This window comes from Piliocolobus tephrosceles, chromosome 1 (assembly GCF_002776525.5).
Source record: "Piliocolobus tephrosceles isolate RC106 chromosome 1, ASM277652v3, whole genome shotgun sequence".
Lineage (NCBI taxonomy): Eukaryota > Metazoa > Chordata > Mammalia > Primates > Cercopithecidae > Piliocolobus > Piliocolobus tephrosceles.
This window is the reverse complement of record NC_045434.1, coordinates 3,827,588-3,839,270: the sequence shown is the minus strand read 5'-3', so window position 1 is coordinate 3,839,270 and position 11,683 is coordinate 3,827,588. Positions and strand designations below refer to the sequence as shown.

Here is an 11,683-nt window from a genome sequence, read left to right as displayed (position 1 = left end):
AGTATCTCCTTCAGCAATAGGAAGTTAAAACCAGGTACTGTGATTGCTCACCTTATTTTTGATTCTTATGAAGGTGTGTGTGTGTGTGGATATTTGATGTTCCTGCAGGGAGGACAATTGTTAGGCTTCTATTCAGCCATTTTGCTCTGCCTCCCTCCCATTTTCTTTCTTTCTTTCTTTCTTTCTTTCTCTTTCTTTCTATTTCTCTTTCTCTCTCTCTCTTTATTTCTCTTCCTCTCTCTCTCTTTTCTTTTTTTCTTCTTTCTTTTCTTTTCTTTCTTTTTTTGAGACAGGGTCTCACTCTGTTGTCCAGGCTGGAGTGCAGTGGTGCAATCATCACTTCAGCAATCTTTCCACCTCAGCCTCCCAAGTAGCTAGGATTATAGGCATGTGCCATCACACCCAGCTAATCTTTTCAGTTCTTGTAGAAATGGGATCTCACTGTGTTGTTCAGTCTGGTCTCAAACTCCCGGCCTCAATTGATCCTCCCACCTTGCCCTCCCAATGTGCTGGGATTACAGATGTGAGCCACCTCACTTGGCCAAAGTATTTTTAAAATTTCTGATCAATCATATATTTGTGAGAAATTAACACACTCAATAACAACATAAAGCGGGAGGTCTAGTTTCACTATTAAAATTGCTAAGTAGTAAGAGTGCAGAAGATAGTTCATGCTCTCTGAAACAACTATAACATGATATAAAAATGTCTGTGGTTTCCATTGATGGTGACTAAGTCACTGGGACTGATAATGCTACATGGTTTATTGCCTGGATTTGTAATAATGCTCAATTTTAGTTAAAGGTTAGTGAATTTCCTATCTAACTCCATGGATCTCTTGCAATCTATTCATAGTCCTCAGGTTAAGAAGCCCTTCCTTAGAGTAAACAATTCAAGGTTCTAAATAACTTAGGAAAGATTCCCCTGCAGGCATGATGCAAGGCAAATTCACTTACCATTTATTGCTGGGTCATTGGTAACCCTTCATCCCTTGCCTAAGCAGAGCCTCAGGAGGCTGTACCAGTGGTGGCATGTATAGATGTGCTGGTAGGAATTAACGCAGAAGATGAGAGAATGACAACAGGAGAGGAAGGGAGGGATGCAGGGGGACACGCAAACATCCAAACTAAAAAGCAGCTTTAGCCTTCACCTCCCGCCACTGCCCTCTGATTCCGAGCAGGGTTTGGAATCCAGACAGGGGCTGCCTCCCTCAAGTCGTTCCCCCTTTCCTCCATTCCTGTGACCAATTAGAGATCAGTGATGCTTAAGATTTTTGCAGATTCACTTTTTTTTTTTTTTTTTTGAAATGAAGTTTCATTCTTGTTGCCCAGGCCGGAGGGCAATAAGTGCAATCTTGGCTCACTGCAACCTCCACCTCCCAGATTCAAGCGATTCTCCTGCCTCAGCCTCCCAAGTAGCTGGGATTATAGGCGTGCACCACCACACCCGGCTAAATTTTGTATTTTTAGTAGAGACAGGGTTTCTCCATGTTGGTCAGGACGATCTTGAACTCCCGACCTCAGGTGATCTGCCCACCTCGGCCTCCCAAAGTGCTGGGATCATAGGCGTGAACCACCATGCCCAGCCAACAGATCCACCTTTTAATCTCCCTTCCCGTTGCCCCTCCTAGTCCCAAACATCCACACGTCAGTCTGAGGGCTTGGCTGTAGCAGATGGTCTCCCTTTCCCCCTCCAGTGTATCCTGTACGCAGCTGTCAGGCAAGGCTTCTTGATGTGGTTTTCTGTGTGTCACTTTCTACTCAAGGAACCAGCTGGGGAATCTTCGTTATCACTGGTCCCACAGTCCACGTCTCTGGCTTTCAGCACCCTAATTTCACTCCATTCTCCCAACCAGGTTTATTTCTCATCAGTACTCACTCCCTCTTGCCATGCTCATGACTTTGTGGATGCTGTGCCCTTACCCTGAACTGTTCTCCTCCCACCAGGCAGCCAAACCAAATTCAACCCACCCCTCACACCCACCTGGAGATCGTTTTCCCCTGGCTCAGCTGAGCCGACCTGGCACTTTTCTTAACCCCCAGTGCATGGACATTACCACATAGCCTGGCACTGAAGTATTTTCCAACTATTTCATGCTTCATAATTATCTCTCCATGGACTCTAAATGCCTTGAGGGTAGGAATCATCTTCTGTTCTGTTCTCCTATATATCTCCCTGGGCCTAGACTAATGCTGAGCAATAGAAATCATGTTATCACTCAAGTTATAATGAGAAGAGGAAAGTTTTTATTTTGTTAGATCTCTTTGGGAAAGTGCTATATGTGCTTGGAAGAAACACACTGACAAGCTTACTGAGGATAAGGAGGAGGCCTCCCAGGGCATTCTCAAGCAACGAAAGATGTTTGCTGAATTATTTGCCAGAAGATCAGGAGAGTACTTTAAGGAGCTTCTGAGAAAAAGGAAAAGCAAAAAAAGAATGAGAAATGAGACAGGAATGCTGTACATTGTATTAAAATGAGATGCCCCTACCCCCAAACCCTCAGTTTTTTTTTTTTTTTTTTTTTTTGAGACGGAGTCTCGCTCTGTCGCCCAGGCTGGAGTGCAGTGGCGTGATCTCGGCTCACTGCAAGCTCCGCCTCCCAGGTTCACATCATTTTCCTGCCTCAGTCTCCCGAGTAGCTGGGACTACAGGCGCCCGCCACCACGCCCGGCTACTTTTTTTGTATTTTTAGTATAGACAGGGTTTCACCATGCTGGCCAGGATGGTCTCAATCTCCTGACCTCGTGATCTGCCCTCCTCAGCCTCCCAAAGTGCTGGGATTATAGGCGGGAACCACCACGCCTGGCAACCCTCAGTAAAATTCTATTAAAACTCAAAAACCAGCTGTCTAGGTAGACTTTTGGTGGGAACCAGTGAAGGGGCCAATATTTCTATGGAGGGTAATGTGAGGTTTTGAGATAGATGCAAACAGGAGCCAGGTGGACACAGAGGCCTTGACTAGCATTCGGATTATATTCCAATATATGATTGATCGATGGGCCCGCGTGGAGAATTATCATTGATCAATTGGCCAGTGTGGAAATGCTTGTGGTGGCTCACTGACCCCAGATGTATATTTCTCCTGCCTCTCTCATCTCACTACTATCTATTTGAGGAAGTATTAAAGTGAAGGCCACATCGGACTCCATAGGATAACAGGTAGCCACAAAGCCTTTATTCATAAAATCCACTTCAGGCTGGGTGTGGTGGCTTATGCCTGTAATCCCAGCACTCTGGGAGGCCAAAGCAGGCAGATCATGAGGTCAGGGGTTTGAGACCAGCTTGGCCAACATAGTAAAACCTTGTCTCTACTGAAAATACAAAAATTAGCCAGGCATGGTGGCATGCGCCTGTAGTCCCAGCTACTCAGGAGACTGAGGCAAGAGAATCACTTGAACTCAGGAGGCAGAGGTTGCAGTGAGCCAACTCAGGAGGCAGAGGTTGCCATTGAGCTCCAGCCTGGGTGACAGAGTGAGACTCCATCTCAAAATAAAAAATAAGAATAAAAATAAATAATAAAATCCACTTCAAAAACATTTTTTTAAAACTGTGTGTGTTTGATTCTTAACTCACCTCAAGGTTAGGTGAGTTATCCATTCAGTGAGCATACATCTGGCTATTAGCTTGGGTTTAGGTGGTTGCTTCAAGTATACTCAGGGTGGAGGTGGAATTTGGCACCTGCTGGTTGAGTCATTTATAATTGTCCACATTTGAGGAGGTATGAATTATGCCATCTCAACTAGATTTAAAATGGAATGCATGGTCTTCTAGATGCTTTGATTCCACCAATATTATCATCCTGGAGAAAATAAACATTTCATTTATAAGACATGACAGATGCTTGGTAAGCACTCCAGCTACTGTAGGTGCTCAGTTCAAGTCTGTTAATGAAGGCAGACTTTGTTCATTACATTAAGTAAAAATGCAAAAGCAAGCAGGGTATGTATGAGTGTTCTCCAGAGAAACAGAATAGGGAATGGATGTAGATATAGATGTCTTAGTCCATTTTTTGTTGCTTGTAACAGAATACCTAAAACTGGGTAATTTTTTTTATTTGTATTTATTTATTTTTTAGATGAAGTTTTGCTCTTGTCGCCCAGACTGGAGTGCAGTGGTGCGATCTCGGCTCACAGCAACCTCGGCCTCCTAGGTTCAAGCAATTCTCCTGCCTCAGCCTCCCAAGTAGCTGGGACTACAGGTGCCCACCACCACATCTGGCTAATCCATTCGTGAAGGCAGAGTTCTCATGACCCGATCACCTCTTAAAGTCCCCACTTCTCAATACTGCCACACTGGGGGCTTAAATTTCAATGTAAGTTTCAGAAGGGACAAATATTCAATCCATAGCAATAGATATATGAAGAGAGGTATTATAAGGAATTGGCTCACACAGTTATGGAGGTCGAGGAGTTACAGCTGGCAAGCTGGAGACTCAGGAGAGTTGATAGTGACGTTTTTTGTTTTTGGTTTTTTGGGGGGTTTTTTTTGAGACGGAGCCTCACTCTGTTGCCCAGGCTGGAGTGCAATGGCATGATCTCAGCTCACTGCAACCTCTGCCTCCTGGGTTCAAGTGATTCTCCTGCCTCAGCCTCCCAAGTAGCTGGCATTACAGGCACGTGCCACCACACCTGGCTAATTTTTGTATTTTTAGTAGAGACAGGGGTTTCACCATGTTGGCCACACTGGTCTTGAACTCATGAACTCAAGTGATCCACCCACCTCAGCCTCCCAAAGTGCTGGGATTACAGGCGTCAGCCACCACGCCCGGCCGATGATGAAGATTTAATCTAATGTTTGGTAGGCTCAAGACCCAGGAAGAGCTGAGGTTTTAGTCTGAGTCCAAAGGCAGGAAAAACAGTCAATCAGGCAGGAGGAATTTTTTGACTCTTGGGAGGAGCAGCCTTTAGCTATATTTAGGCCTTCTGTTGATCGGTGAGGCCCACAATCTGCTTTACTCAGTCCACCAATTCAACTCTTAATCGCATCCACACACACTCTTACAGACACACAGAATACAGTTGAACCAAACGTCTGGGCACTCTGTGGCCCAGTCAAATTGGCAAATAAAATTAACCAGCACAAGGTACAACATTGAATTCCAATTATATAAAATATAAACTCAGACAAAATTAATATATTCCATAACAATTAAAATCAGGAAAGTGTCTGCTCTAGAGAGAAAGAGAAGGGGCTTGAAGGGGCTTCTGGTTATTGGTAATGTCTTATTTCTTGATTTGATGTTGGTTATACAGGTATGTTCACCTTGTAAAAATGTATTGAATTTATTGAACTATCCGTTAGGGATTTATGCCCTTTTCTGAATGTATACTAAGCTTCAATTCATCATTATTTGTTTATTTATTGAGACAGAGTCTTGCTCTGTCACCCAGGCTGGAGTTCAGTGGTGCAATCTCGGCTCACTGCAACCTCCACCTCCCGAGTTCAAGTGATTCTGCTGCCTCAACCTCCCGAGTAGCTGGAATTACAGGTGTGTACTACAATGCCCAGCTAATTTTTATAATTTTAGTAGAGATGGGTGTTAGGAACAGGCCCCCAAATCTGGCCATAAACTGGCCCCAAAACTGAGCATAAACAAAATCCCTGCAGCACTGTGACATGTTTGTGATGGCCATGATGCCCAGCTAAAGGGTGTGGGTTTACCAGAATGAGGGCAAGGAACACATGGCCCGCCCAGGGTGGGGAAACCCCCTTAAAGGCGTTCTTAAACCACAAACAATAGCATGAGCAATCTGTGCCTTAAGGACATGCTCCTGCTGCAGATAACTAGCCAGACCCATCCCTTTATTTCAGCCCATCCCTTTGTTTCCCATAAGGAATACTTTTAGTAAATCTATAATCAATAGAAACAATGCTTATCACTGGCTTGCTGTCAATAAATATGTGGGTACATCTCTGTTCGGGGCTGTCAGCTCTGAAGGCTGTGAGACCCCTGATTTCCCACTCCACACCCTATATTTCTGCGTGTCTTTGATTCCTCTAGTGCTGCTGGGTTAGGTTAATTCCTCTAGTGCTGCTGCTAGGGTCTCCACAACTGAGCTGGTCTCAGCAGACGGGTTTCAAAGTGTTGCCCAGGCTGGTCTCAAACTCCTGGCCTCAACCAATCCGCCCACCTTAGTCTCCCAAAGTGCTGAGATTACATTTTACTGGGGATGACGGGAGTGGGCATGTGGAATGTCTTAGGAGATAACATTGTTTTAAATTCCTTCCAACAAGCTTATGTATTCTTGGCTAGAATTCTTCAGCCTCTCAGAATCTCTGGATAGGAAGCTGGATCATGGATCCTGTCCAGGTTCCATTACGTTAAAGCTCAGTTAGTTCAAGGGGCATCTCTTTTGCCTCAAGAGAAGTTCCTGACAGAAAGGACAACAGTGAGCTCTGGCTATGGGACCTGCACTGCCAAAAGTACAGGAGCCCATTCCAATCACAGCAGGTGCCACAGCTATCAATCGAGGAAAAGATGACCTAGGGGAGGTCACATCACACAAGAAACTTGCAGCCAATTGGTTCCTTCCATTTTTGTTGCTGTTGTGCTTTCTCAGTCTCCTTCTGAACATTGTTGCTTTGAAATTTCTGGGCAGCAAGAAACTGATGTAAGACCTGATTCCTATCTGTTTCTGTGGGAAAATCACAGCCCCAAAGGGAGTTTGGGTTGATTTTTTTTAAAGACATATTGTCCAAAGGATTTTTTTTCTTCCTAATTTTTTCAAATGCATACTCTTTGAGACCCAAATCCACTGGCACCCAGTGAAGTAGACATTCACTGGTTAGGTTAACCAAGGCAGAGAACTGATCTAAATGATTTGGGCTCCAAATTAAAATTTTGGTCTGAATCCAGTGCCTTGTTAAAATTCTTCAGATTCAGCTTAGCCTTGCATTTGGTAGAACATTTATTTAAGCATTGTGTCATATGATGGGAAAAGGTTGACATGGTTTAGGATTCTGGCTCAGCCGCCTACTTGCTGAGTAACCATTGGTAGATGATTTAACCTCTTTGAGGCTGTTTTCTCAAACTCAGCATTGTGGGATGAATTAAAATGCGTATATGAGGCTGGGCATGGTGGCTCATGACTGTAATCTTGCACTTTGGAAGGCTAAGGCGAAAGGATTTCTTGAGCCCAAGATTTCAAAACCAGCCTAGGCAACATAGCGAGACACCATCTCTACAAAAAAGTATTAATAAAAAATTAGCTGGGGCCAGGCGTTGTGGCTCACACCTGTAATCCCAGCACTGTGGGAGGTCGAGGTGGGCGGATCACGAACTCAGGAGTTCAAGATCAGCCTGGCCAATGTGGCGAAACCCCATCTCTACTAAAAAGTACAAAAATTGGCAGGCATGGTGGCACACACCTGTAATCCCAGCTACTTGGGAGGCTGAGGCGGGAGAATCACTGGAACCCTGGAAGCGAAGGTTGCAGTGAGCCAAGATTGTGCCACTGCACTCCAGCCTGAGCAACAGAGTGAGACTCCATCTCAAAAAAAAAAAAATTAGCCAGGCATGTTGGTGCACGCCTGTAGTCTCAGCTAATTGGGAGCATGAGGTGGGAAGATTGCTTTAGCCCAGGAGGTTGAGGTGGCAGTCAGCCAGGTTTGCACCATGGCACTCTAGCCTGGGCAACAAAGCGAGACTCTGTCTCAAAAAATAAATAAATAAATAACATACATGCAAAATGCCTAAACCACTGTAGTTACTCAGGTACATAATATACATTCGTCATTATCATCATTTCAATATCCTATGAAGTCAGTGTAGACCTGGCCTAATGCAGTCAAAGTGGTTGAACTCAAAAAGCACATAAACGCCTTTATTCCGTGGGAAGTGTGTAGCTTTACAGCCTGCAGGAAATATTTAAATAGAATCTAGACAACGTTCAAATCATCAACAGGTTTTGAATCTCCCAGATTAGAATATTTGTGATTATGTGAGCTTGACATCAACGAAGTGGAATAAAGAAAATGTTCATTTATCTTTTTCTGAGACATGGTCTCACCTGTTGCCCAAGCTGGAGTGCAATGGCACAATTACTGCAGCCTCGACCTCCAGGCTCAAGTGATCCTCCCACCTCAGCCTCCTGAGTATCTGGGACCACAGGCACACACCACTATGCCCAGCTAATTTTTGTGTATTTTGTAGAGATGGGGTCTTCCTCTGTTGCCCAGGCTGGTCTCAAACTCCTGGGCTCAAGTGATCCTCCCACCTCAGCCTCCCAAAGCACAGGCATAAGCCCCCACACCCAGCCATTCTAATAACTTTAGTGTGTCTGGCTTGATGTTTATACTATATTTGATTGATCTTTTTGATGACATGAGTTGGTGGTAGAAAAGACTATTTACTTGTGTTTTGATGAACTGGTAGTTTTTTTAATTTTGAAAAATATAATTCACAATAACATAATTCAAAACTATCTAATAAATGTGTTTTAGAATGGCTATTGATAGTGAAGAAATCTTATGGGTTGGGGTATTTCACACTGATTTATTTTTATGCTGACCTTAGAAAAATTTCTGGGCCGGACGTGGTGGCTGAAGCCTGTAATCCCAGCACTTTGGGAGGCCGAGACGGGCGGATCACGAGGTCAGGAGATCGAGACCATCCTGGCTAACATGGTGAAACCCCGTCTCTACTAAAAAAAATACAAAAAACTAGCCGGGCGAGGTGGCGGGCGCCTGTAGTCCCAGCTACTTGGGAGGCTGAGGCAGGAGAATGGCGTAAACCCAGGAGGCAGAGCTTGCAGTGAGCTGAGATCCAGCCATTGCACTCCAGCCCGGGTGACAGAGCGAGACTCCGTCTCAAAAAAAAAAGAAAAGAAAAGAAAAATTTCTGGACCAGGAGTGGTGGCTCACGCCTGTAATCCCAGCACTTTGGGAGGCCCAGGCGGGTGGATCACTTGAGGCCAGGAGTTTGAGACCAGCCTGGCCAATATGGTGAAACCCCATCTCTACTAAAAATACAAAAATTAGCTGGGTATGGTGGCACATGCCTGTAATTTCAGCTACTCAGGAGGCTGAGGCAGGAGAATCGCTTGAACCTGGGAGGTAGAGGTTACAGTGAGCCAAGATCGCGTGCCACTGCACTCTAGCCTGGGCAACAGAGCAAAATTCCATCTCAAAAAATATATATATAATTTCTGGCCAGGTGCAGTGACTTAACCCTGTAATCCCAGCACTTTTAGAGGCTGAGGCAAGGGGATTGCTTGAAGGCAAGACCAGCCTGGGCAACAAAGCAACACCACTGTCTCCACAAAAAAATCAATCAATCAATCAATCAATCAGCCAGGTGGGGTGGTGTGTGCCTGTAGTCCTAGCTACTCAGGAGGCTAAAGCAGGAGGATTGCTTGAGCCTGGGAGTTTGAGGTTACAGTGAGCTATGATCACACCACCTCACTCCAGCCTGGGTGCCAGAGTGAGACCTAGTTTCTTAAAAAAAAATAATAATTGGGCACGGTGGCTCATGCTTGTAATCCCAGCACTTTGGGAGGCCAAGGCAGGTGGGCCACGAGGTCAGGAGTTCAAGACCAGCCTGGCCTACATAGTGAAATCCTGTCTCTCCTAAAAACACAAAAAATTAGCCAGGCGTGGTGGCGGTCCACCCGTAATCCCAGCTACTCGGGAGGCTGAGGCAGGAGAATCACTTGAACCTGGGAGGTGGAGGTTGCAGTGAGCAGAGATTGTGCCACTGCACTCCAGCCTGGGTAACAAGAGTGAAACTCAGTCTCAAATAAAATAATAATAACAAAAGAAATTAATTTCCTTCACAGTAGTTTACCAAGTGTGACAGCAAAAGTACTGAGGTTAACAAGCATTTTGGAAATGTGATTTCTGAAAAAAGTAATGAGAATTTTTTTTCCTTTGCAGGTGGAGAGAAACTTTTTTTGTGTGAAATTATCATGTCAGATAAACCCAAGGTATAAGCTGAAATAAAAATAATTATGTAATCTCTCTTCTTCATCTTATCTCCTTTTTAAGGAATATAAACTATTGGTAATACACTAGTGAGAACTCTAATAAGTGAGTCATAGCCTGTGAATCATGGCAATGCATCAGAAGGCTCTGATTGGAAAACTGAATTATAGTTCTCTTCCTGCACTAAAATAATCGCCTCTCCCACAGGGGCTCCAAGAAAAACATGGTTCCCAGCAATGAACTTTCACTTCTCCTCTTTATTTTTTCCTGGTTTGATTTTTATGGGAATCTGGTCTCGGATGGCTGGCTCCTCTAAGACTTACATTATTTAGAGTCGTCTTCCATACAGGCTGTAATTCTTGCTGTCTCTCTCTTTCTTGTACTTATTTGCTGTTATTTCTACAAAGATAAGACATAACAGGTAACCTGTTTTTACAGCATACAGTTTACAAAGCACTTTCATAAATATCTCATTTGAGCATCTTAGCAGCTTTATGGAAAAACATCAATTATTACTCATTTCTACAGATCGGGAAATCTAGGCCCAAGAGAGGTAAGCGACTTGCCAAAGTACATGCCTCTTGATATCAGGTCAAGTACATGAAATCCCTCTTCAGTTTGGTGGACAGCACCCTGCATGGTTATCACAGCAGGAAGATGGAGGGTGGGTGGTAAATGCTAACACAGTGAGAGCACTAGACTTTTTCATGGCAAAGAGCACAGTAACTTCCAGAGATGTTTGTACCATGCAGGAGACAGCATGGCTGACTCCCAGGCAGGGTTAGGAGCTGCCCAGGTCTCTAAGTCCCCAGGGAGGAACAGCTTTGGAGGACACCCGTGCAAACTGAGGATTCCAGCAGACACAAGCAGCTCACCTCAGCTGCTCTAACGGGTGGTGACCGGTGGGGTTAACCCTATCTATCCTGCCCCCCAAAACACACCCTTCTCAGCCACCTATCCTGGGACAGGACACACCGCTCTTGGCTCCCCACCCACAAGTGTCCAGCATCACACAAACCCTGCCAAGTCCTGGGAATTCGAGGAAAGGGAAAGCTAGTTTTCTAGGCATAGTGTCCTTCAGTGGGGCTGGGCTTCCAGCCTGGCTGTGCTTCAGGGCTGCACACTCACACACTCACACACTCACACAGATGGTCTCCTTGAGTAATGACTCGTTCACTCAAGAACCAGCCATCAGTGGCCTGTGGTTACAGAGTGGAAGACACAGTGAAGCAGGGGGAATTATAGACGGGGTGCTCAACGTAACCAGATTGTTTTGCCCCCTCTCCTTTCTCTCATCTGTCCTTCTTGTCCTTTATGCCCCAATGGCACCTGTGAGGTCCCTTCCCCAAGCAAAGCTGCTGGCGCCTGCACACAGCACGACGCTCACTAGAGGCTCTCCAGGAGGACGGCCGTGCTCACAGGAGCACCAGTCAGTGTAGCCTGAGCAACGCTGGCTGCCCAGGCCCAGAACCTCCTCCCTTCCCTCTCAGCCACCCACACTCATACCCTTAACCTCATCATTATCCAGACCTACAGCCCCCACACCCGCTCTCCAGTCACTCCTGACCATGTCCTCTATCTGTCCAGCTCACTCCCTCAGCACCCCAATTCCAGCAACCCTATGAGTCCACCAAGACCTACAGTCCTGCCCTGTAGAGACCTCACCGCCTTCTCACTGTCCCCCAGCCCCCACGTCCTCCCCTCCCTCGTGATCCAATCACTATGGTCATTCATCTGCTTAGACCCCCTGACTTCCTCACCT

General features: G+C 45.5%; 1 long non-coding RNA gene across 1 annotated transcript; it reads right to left on the bottom strand.

The window, feature by feature from the left end:
- Positions 1-2,311: 2,311 nt before the first annotated feature.
- LOC111545178 lies at positions 2,312-10,297 on the bottom strand. The gene is made up of 3 exons (XR_002732364.1): positions 10,245-10,297; positions 3,574-3,799; positions 2,312-2,409 (listed from the first exon to the last, which is right to left on the bottom strand). It is a non-coding gene; the product is annotated as an uncharacterized LOC111545178 (long non-coding RNA).
- Positions 10,298-11,683: the final 1,386 nt, after the last annotated feature.